Raw genomic sequence first — 8,791 nt, 5'->3', positions numbered from 1 at the left:
GCTCTAGCAAAGAGGTTCCCAGCATGACTCACAAACACCTGTAACTCCAGTACCAGAGAATGAAACATTCTGGCCTCTGTGTGTGTGTGCATACATGTATTGCATACACACACACACACACACACACACACACACACACTTAAAATAAGTGTTTTAAGATAAATTTTGACAATATTGCCCCCATGCACAGCAAGTCACACACACAAAGAGCACTTGATGACATTCAAATTGCCAAGAGTAGGTAATTCTAATTTATAGTGCTAAGAATTCACACTTGGAGGGGTGACGACAACATAGCACGGGTTAATGACTCTGGCTGTTCTTCCAAAGAACCCATGTTCCATTCCCAGCACCCACATGGTGGCTCACAGCCATCTGTAATTCCTGTTCTAGGGAAGCAAGACTCTTCTAGCTTCGTTGGGCACCAAGGCACATAGTGGTGCAGTACACAGGAGAACATGCAGACAAAACACGCATACACATAAATTTTTTATTACTTTTAAAAAGAATTGACACTTGAAGGTGGGACATACTGCAAAGGTGTTCAAAGAGATTTGGGGGTCAAATCACACACCATAATTCAGGTGGCAATTACACAGTTACCAAAACTCGGGGTGTACGCTGACATGGTGGTTAGTGAGGAGGCTAATACAATACAGCAGGATTGCTTGAGCCCAAGAGTTTGGGGCCAGCTTAGGTTACATAGCTAGGCCTTGACACAAAACAAACAAACGAAAGAAACGCATAGACTGGAGAGTAGCCCCGAGAGAGGATGCAGGATTGACATGAAGAACCCTGGGAGAGTGCAGCCAGCACCTCAGAAACAAAGTCACAGCACCAAGACAAAGGTACACAGCAACAGATTTGAATTTTATCTTATTTTCTCTTTCTATGCACATATTTAGATTGGAGGGAGACATTGCCATCCCATTAATGTGGAGGCCAGAGAACAGCTGTGAGACTCAGGACTCTTTCCACCATGTGGGCTCCAGGGATCCACTCAGGTCATCAGACTTGATGGTCCTCTATCTCAATTTTATTATGTATATATGTGCTGGGTAGGGGGTGGGGAGTGTGCACACACGAGTGCAGGAGCCTTCAGAGATCAGAAATCTCACATCCCTCTGGATCTGGAGTTACAGGCTGCTGTGAGCCACTTTATATGGTTCCTGGAAACCAAACTGGAGTTCTCTGGAAGAGCAGTTTGTACCTGTACACTTAATGGCTAAGCCATCCCTTCAGCCCTTGTCTCAGTTTTTAATGACAAAATATCTACCTAATTCAATCTATCAGATACAAACACCAATACTCACATTCTACTGCTGTGTAATAAATTATCATATTTAGATCAAAGTTTCCTTTTATTATTTAAAGACCAGGTGAGCCTGATTCCTTAACATCCAGCTACCATCTCTGGAAGAGCTAAGATTACAGGTCTGTGTACCTCCTCCGCCTTATTTAGATAGTCCTGGGGATCAAACTCAGGGTCTCTGATATGCCAGGCTGACCATCTAACCACTGAGCTGCATATGACCATGTGTAGATGCTTAAACACTTGTTAGTTCACCAGTTCACCAGTTCAGAGACTGAGTTGGCTTTGCCTGACAGGTGGAGACCCATCCAAGGTCTTGTTTGCTTGGCCTATGATTTACCTCCATTTAAGTGAAGGAGAGCTTTTGTCAGTAGATTATATCCACACAGGCCATCTCTTCTATATTAAACAAAATCAGATGATTTATACCCACAAATACATCTTCCAAATCCTGACCACCACAAGTTAATGTAACCATGGGCAGGAGGTGGGGCTGAACAACGTTCTAGTTTTGGGCAGAGGGGCCAGCTGAGGATTCTGTGCAGCACCTCATGCACAGCCCTGCTCTGAGGGAACTCTTTCAGTGTGATGATCTGAAAAATCGGGACAAGGGAGCCAAACAACTGAGTGATGTAATGTGAGACAGGTGACCACCGCTGTGTCCTTTTGCCATGCCAGAGTACACACAGCTGGGTGTAGGAATATTCATTTGTGATGCCAGTATTTGAGAGGCTGATGCAGGAGGATTACCAAAAGAACCAGGCCATCTTGATCTACATAGTGAAAACCAAGCCAGCCTGAGCTACATGGCAAGATGCTGTCTCAAAAAACAACAACAAAAATAACCTGTAGACTTAAGCAGAGGATCTGTGTACACACAAGTGCATGTTACACTCACAGTGCCAGAGCTGGGACACAAGACTGCACACGTGATAGGTTAGTGCTCTACCACTAAGTACAACCCAACCCTAACAACTGAGCTTATTCTCATCATAGCTCAGGAGATACAAAATCAAAGTGTTGGCAGATTGTTTTGCTTACTTTTATTACTTTTGTTTTTCTTTATTAAATATTTTATGTAAAATTTTGCAATTTTTAAAAATCAAAATGTAATTAAATAATCCCCCCAGCTCACTCTCAAACTCATGGCCTCTCTTAAATGAAATTTATTTTTAATTGGTACAAAGACATAAAACTGTACAGAATAATGGAGTACCATATGATGCTTTGATACATTGTGCAATATTCAAATACAATAAAACAAATTCTCTAACAGTTAGCATTTCTTAGGGTAACAACATTCAGTACTGAGGGAGACAGCTCAGTCTGTACAGTGCCCACCATGCACTCATGACGTCCTGAGTTCAGATCCCATGCACCTATGACCCCGGCAGGAGGGAGGGTGGGAGGCTGAGATAGGCTGATCCGAGGGTCCCACTGGTCAGACAATCTGACTAAAACAGTGACCTCTGGGTTCACTGAAAGACCCTGTGTGTAAGGTTGAGGACCTAGAGAGATGCTATACCTGGCCTGACTCCAGAGTTTTCACTCAGCCCCTATCCATCCTTTGTGTTACCTTTTCTTGCCCTATGTGAATCTTGTCTGTGAGTTTCCCATGGATACAACTCACATGCAAAACTTGGCTTAGAGAAAACCTGGAACAGAAATTTGCACCTGGCATTCGGAAACCTCATTCAGTTTGAGATATGGAAATCTACGAGCTAAAGTGTAAAGATAGGAAAAAATAAAGACGCCGAGAGGCATGGGAAAGTGCTCAGTTCACAGAGACTGAGCCTCCTGCAGACACAGAGGCTAAGTTAGTTCTCATGTGTCTCTAACCTTCATTTCACAAACCCGTGGGAACCCACACACCGGTGGCGAGTTACACACAACAGCTGGTTCCATGGTGAAAGCACTTATTATTTAGCAGAGGACCAGGTTTGACTCCCAGTCCCCACATGGTAGCTCCTAACCATCTATCTCTCCAGTTTCAGGGATAGGATGCCCTCTTCTGACCTCTGCAAGCACCAGGCATGCATGTGATACACATGGAGACATGCAGGGAAAACACGCGTGCACATACAAATAAAAATAAACCTTTAAAAACACTTTAAGGTGTAGAAAGACACTCGGACCTATCTTTGGCCTCCACACATGCACACACATATGAGTTCACCTACACACACACGCAGACACACACACACACCATACAAACACTTAGCAGAAAGAGAAGAAGGAAGGCAAGAAGGACTCCTTACCTGTCACCTGTGAAAAGATCTGACAAATATTCCCTGTAAGAAAGATCAAGACGCTGTTTGCAGCAAGTATTTAAACTAACCCTAAAAAACTAAAGTTGTAAGAGGTTGAAAGGCATCCTGGGGGCAGGGCACTCACTTAGCAAGAACAAGACGTAGGTTTGGCCTCCATCACCGCAACAAACACAGCAAGATGAGCTCAGTGATAGCTCAGTGAGTGAGTACCACTTGTCATGTGAGCACGGGGACCCGAGCTTGTTCTCATGTCAAAAGCTGGACATTAGTGACTGTGATAACTCTGCTGGAGAGGTAGAGACAGGCAAATTGCAGGTCTCACTGATCAGTCAGTCTAGGGGAACAGGCAGGTTCCAAGTTCAAGGAGAAATCTTGTCTCAATAAAGAAAAGAAGAAATAATAAAGAAAAATGGAGGGAGGGAGGGAGGGAGAGACGAAGGAAGTGAGGGAGGGAGGGAGGGAGGGAGGGAGGGGGAGGGAGGGAGGGGGGAGGGGAATGGGAGGGGAGAAGAGAGGGGAGGGGAGAGGAGAGGTGGTCTCTGTGAGTTAAAGCCTAGCCTGGTCTATGGAGTGAGTTCCTTGCCAGCTAGTGAGCTCCTGTCTGAAAAAAGAAAAGCACTGGCTGCTCTTAAAGAGGACCTGGATTCAGTTCCCCAAATCACACAGAGGCTCAAAATTGTCTGTAACTCCATTTCTAAGGGATCTGACACCTAATCCTGAACTCCGTAGGCACTGAGCACACACTGGGTACACAGATGTCCATGCAAACAAAACACTCGTATCCATATCAATAAATTTTTTTAATCCTGATTTTTTTTAAAATAGTGTAGAGGATTCACCTTCGGGAGTGGGGGTATGGGTGGAAGGGAGGGGAGGGAAGGGGGAGGAGGAGGGGAGGAGATGGAAATTTTTAATAAAAAAATGAGAAAAAAAATAGTGTAGAGGAACACAAAGAGAAAGTAAATGAGGAAAACAATCTTGGCCTGAAACAGTGACTGATGAAGCGGGCAATGAGTAACATCATTTAGAATTACTTGAAGTTTTTCAGACAGTTGTAAGTCCCTGCTCTCTAGAAGCTGAGAAAGCAGTCAGACGTCCTAACAAACAAAAGTACTATGCTATGCAAGCCTCCAGGACAGCAAGTGACCTGGGACAGATGGAGTAGAAGGTATCACTGAAGTCCCCTTTGACCAGGGCCTTTACAGACATCCCAGGCCAAAGTGCAGACAGGCAGGGCAGAAGTGGCACCACTCTGCCCTTTGCATGACTTACTTACAGCTACATTGGTGACACGCACAGGTCACAGAGCCCAACCTTGTGGGCTGGATTTCTGCTGCTGAGTCCCAGCTGCTGAGAGACCTCAACCAGGTTCTGCACATCTCTGCTCCTCAGATTCTCTATATGAAGAAGGGGCCATAGCAGTCTATACTTAAGGTCTTAAGGTGGATGGTGTCAAAAGTCAAGAAGGTAATCATTGTGCAAATGCTTAGAAGATAGTTTGTGGATAATGAATGCTACCTATCACCAGTACAACTGGCATATCTATCCAGAACAATGCCACATGTTTTGAAAACCTCAACTCATTTATTTGTTATATATTTCCTTTGTTGGACTAAAAATTTGCAGAAACTAGATTTTTAAGGAAGACTTTATCAAAGGCGGGGAGGGCACATGCCACAGAGCACATGTGGAGGTCAGAGAACAACTTTGGTTTTCTCTTTTCACCTTTACAGACATCCTGGACATCACAATCAGGCCATTAGGTTTGCACAATGAGCATCTTTACCCACTCAGCCATCTGGTCAACCCTGTAGAGACTATATTTGATTTCTCTCTATATTCCCAGAACCTGGCCTAAGTGCATACCCACAACAGAGCCTGGTGGCAACTCCCTTTCCAGGTGGCAAGGGAGGAACCACCAACGGCCAACTCACAACCTCTTTATTGTCAGTTATCTGCTCCAGTCCTACCATTTGGGGCTCCTTCCCATCCTTCCTGGTCTAGTTACTGTGCACCAGGAATGCCCACTGACTAGCTGTGCTCTCTGCTCCCTTCCCTGGAAGGTTTCTTGCTCTTCCTAGGTACAATGCTGCCAAATAAATGAAAGGGTTTTAAATTTTTTAAACATCTTCTACATCTGGGCTGAAGAGATGGCTCAGCAGTAAGAGTACTAGCAGCTCTTTCAGAGGACTGAGTTCAGCTCCCATCACTTACATGGTAAATCATAACTGCCTGTGGCTCCATTTCCACACATGTGCTACACATAAACTCACACAGGAATACACATAAACACACTCAAAGAAAAATCAGTCAATGGAGATGGAGGAGAGGCTATATTTCTAGATCACTGGCCCCACTCACATCAGGAGTTGTAACCAGCTCTACAAAAGACATAAGTGGGCAATATGTCAGCCAGAGTATGGAGGTTCAGGCCTGAAGAAACCCTCCAAACATATTGGATTATCAGATGACACCACACTATGCTACTCTGGAAGTTGAGAAATGGCTGGAGAGGAAAAGGAAATGCAATGAGCAGGCATGGGGGCAGCAGCTTTCTGTGAAATTTTGTTGTGTAAACTCCAAGGTTTCTTTCTCCCTAATGGAAGACATTCTCATTTACCCCCAAGACTAGAAATGGAGAAATATAACGATGCAGAGACTGAGAACTGGAAAGATACAAAACCACAAACTGTTAGACTTTAAAGATGAAGCAAAGGAGGTCAGAGATAAGTTCTCCTGTGTACAACATGCCCTCTGGCCTGAGCCTTTAGACACAGGATGGAACATAGTCCTGATCTCCACAAGAGTAAGGATTACTGGCAGATCATTAACTAACTGCCCAGGAAAAGAAGGAAACTCAGATCTCTGAAGAATTCCCTTTACTCATTTCCCCTCAGGTTATCGCCGATATGATAAGTCAAGGCTATATGCTCAACTCTGAGAGTGTAGGAGCTCTTTGCTGTGAAAAAGGTGGCAGATGGGAATCCACAAAGCAGAAATAGATGCTGGAGAAATTGTACTCAAAGGGCAGCCTGGACATGATTTGTTTAAAGATCAAAGTCTCATGAAGCATGCCAGCCCTTCTTCACAATCAGGGCTGTGTGGTGAAAGCTTTGTCCCAGAGTTGGAGCCCAGAAGGAGCACAGAGTTGTCTATGCTTGGAGCTGCTGCAAACAAGATCAAGAAGACCAATAAGCACAGACTATTAGCCCCCCCCCCCCAGTAATACCCAAATACAATTATAATAAGATTGATTTTATTATAGGTCTCACATTGGTAAACCTACATGATATGTAGGTACCAACAAAGAAATTTTAAATAGGTTTACAAGACCCCCAAGAGTGCTCAAGGAATAAAGGCACTTGCTACAAAGCCTGACTTGAGTTTGATTGCTGGGACCCACATGGTAGAGAGAAAGAACCAACTCTGGAAGATTGTCTGTCCTCTGATGTCTGTATTACACATGATAGATAAGAACATAAACAAAAAGTTAAATAGATACATTTAGTCCTAGAAAAGCTATTTTTAGAGTACCCCATTCATCCGGGAATGATATATTTGTAAAGGGAATCTGACAAGAAGCCCCCTATATCTTAAACTTTATCATGCTAATTTCCTTATGCTAATTTACATGGGGCTGAGGAAGAATACAATATTGACAGGAACTTGAGGAGACCAGCACCCCCAATGGGAGCTTTCTTAGGTAGCTCCATTCACAAGCCCTATTTGGTTCAAGAAGGGTGGAGGTGGAAATAGGCAGAAACAGACAATAAATCTTCCCACACTAAATAATAAAAAAGATAGTCAGGCATGGCAGCACATACCTTTAATCCCAGCACTAGGGAGGCAGAGGCCAGCAGATTTTTTAGTTCAAAGCCAGCTGGTCTCTAGAGCGAGTTCCAGGACAGCTAGGGCTATACAGAGAAACCCTGTCTTCAAAATAATAATAATTATGATGATGATGGTGATAATGATGAAAAGACCATTTTACCTTCACTATCCTACATAGAACACTTAAGCCTTGCTCCTCAGTTGACTACTTTGGCTGCCTTGTGACAACTTAAAGAAACTCCATTTTATAATAGACATCCATCTTGATACCCATTAGCCATTGGTCTCTGACTCCAGTCCCTATAAGATACATTCCAAGTAACCCTGACTCAGTGACCCTCACCCAAAAATGATTACTTGTTATGGTAAGAGTACTTGCTTACACAGATAACAAAAGATTGTTCTGAGTTGCCTTAAGCACTTAACCTGACAGAAAAGATCAATTTGTTTGCTTGAGTAGATTTTGAAGATCTTCTTCTGGCTTTCACCTTTAAAAATTCTTCCCTCACCCCCCTTCTCATGGCAATCTCAATTTTGGCTCAGAGACTGTTTATCCTGCTAGCAGCAAATCAATAAATCTTTAATTATAATTAAATTGAGTTTATGGTCTTTTTCCCAGAGGTCACAAACTCTATAACATTTGGAGGACCCAGTGAAATCCCTGAGGGACCCCAGACTTAGGGCTAGAGGTCTGGAATAGTCCACCAATTCCCAGCTCTCCCCTCTCCCACGTTGCCCCATGTCCACAGGAAGTAGCCAGACTTAAGCAGGCACCCCTTTATCCAAGGAGTCTAAAATATTTGGCTGAGGGGCTTCACTTCAATTCACTGGCACCCCTTTATACAAAGTCTGAATTGTTTGGCTGGGGGCTTCACCCTAGTTCCTGGGATAAGCTCCCTCCCCTTGGAGTTGCCTCAATCCAAACTCCACGTTCAAAAAGCCCACCAAACAGTAACCCCTCCTTAGGGAAGATCAAGACTGCTCCCACAGGCTACTTAAACGGCCCCTCAGAGAATGAACATGTGGTCTCCAGGTTTCACGTCGTCTCCCCTTCTCTCTCTTCTCCTCTCCATGTTTTCCTGGGGCTACCTGGGAGTAAGATCATCTATTAAACATGGACATTTTTTAATTTGGTCTGATTTGATCTGATCGGGATTATTTGTGTCAGCAGAGAGGTTTGCTGGCCAAAAGAGAAAATATTTAACATTAAGTTCAAAGTCTCTTCTAAGATTCATGCAATCTCTTAACTATAATCGCCTGTAAAAATCAAAATCAAAAACAGATCACATACTTCCAACATATAATAGCACAGGATATATATTACCATTCCAACATGTAGGGAAGGGAGCATAGTGAGAAAATACTGAACCAAAACAAG

This window comes from Arvicola amphibius, chromosome 8 (genome assembly GCF_903992535.2).
Source record: "Arvicola amphibius chromosome 8, mArvAmp1.2, whole genome shotgun sequence".
In the NCBI taxonomy this organism is placed as follows: domain Eukaryota; kingdom Metazoa; phylum Chordata; class Mammalia; order Rodentia; family Cricetidae; genus Arvicola; species Arvicola amphibius.
This window is presented reverse-complemented; position numbering follows the sequence as displayed.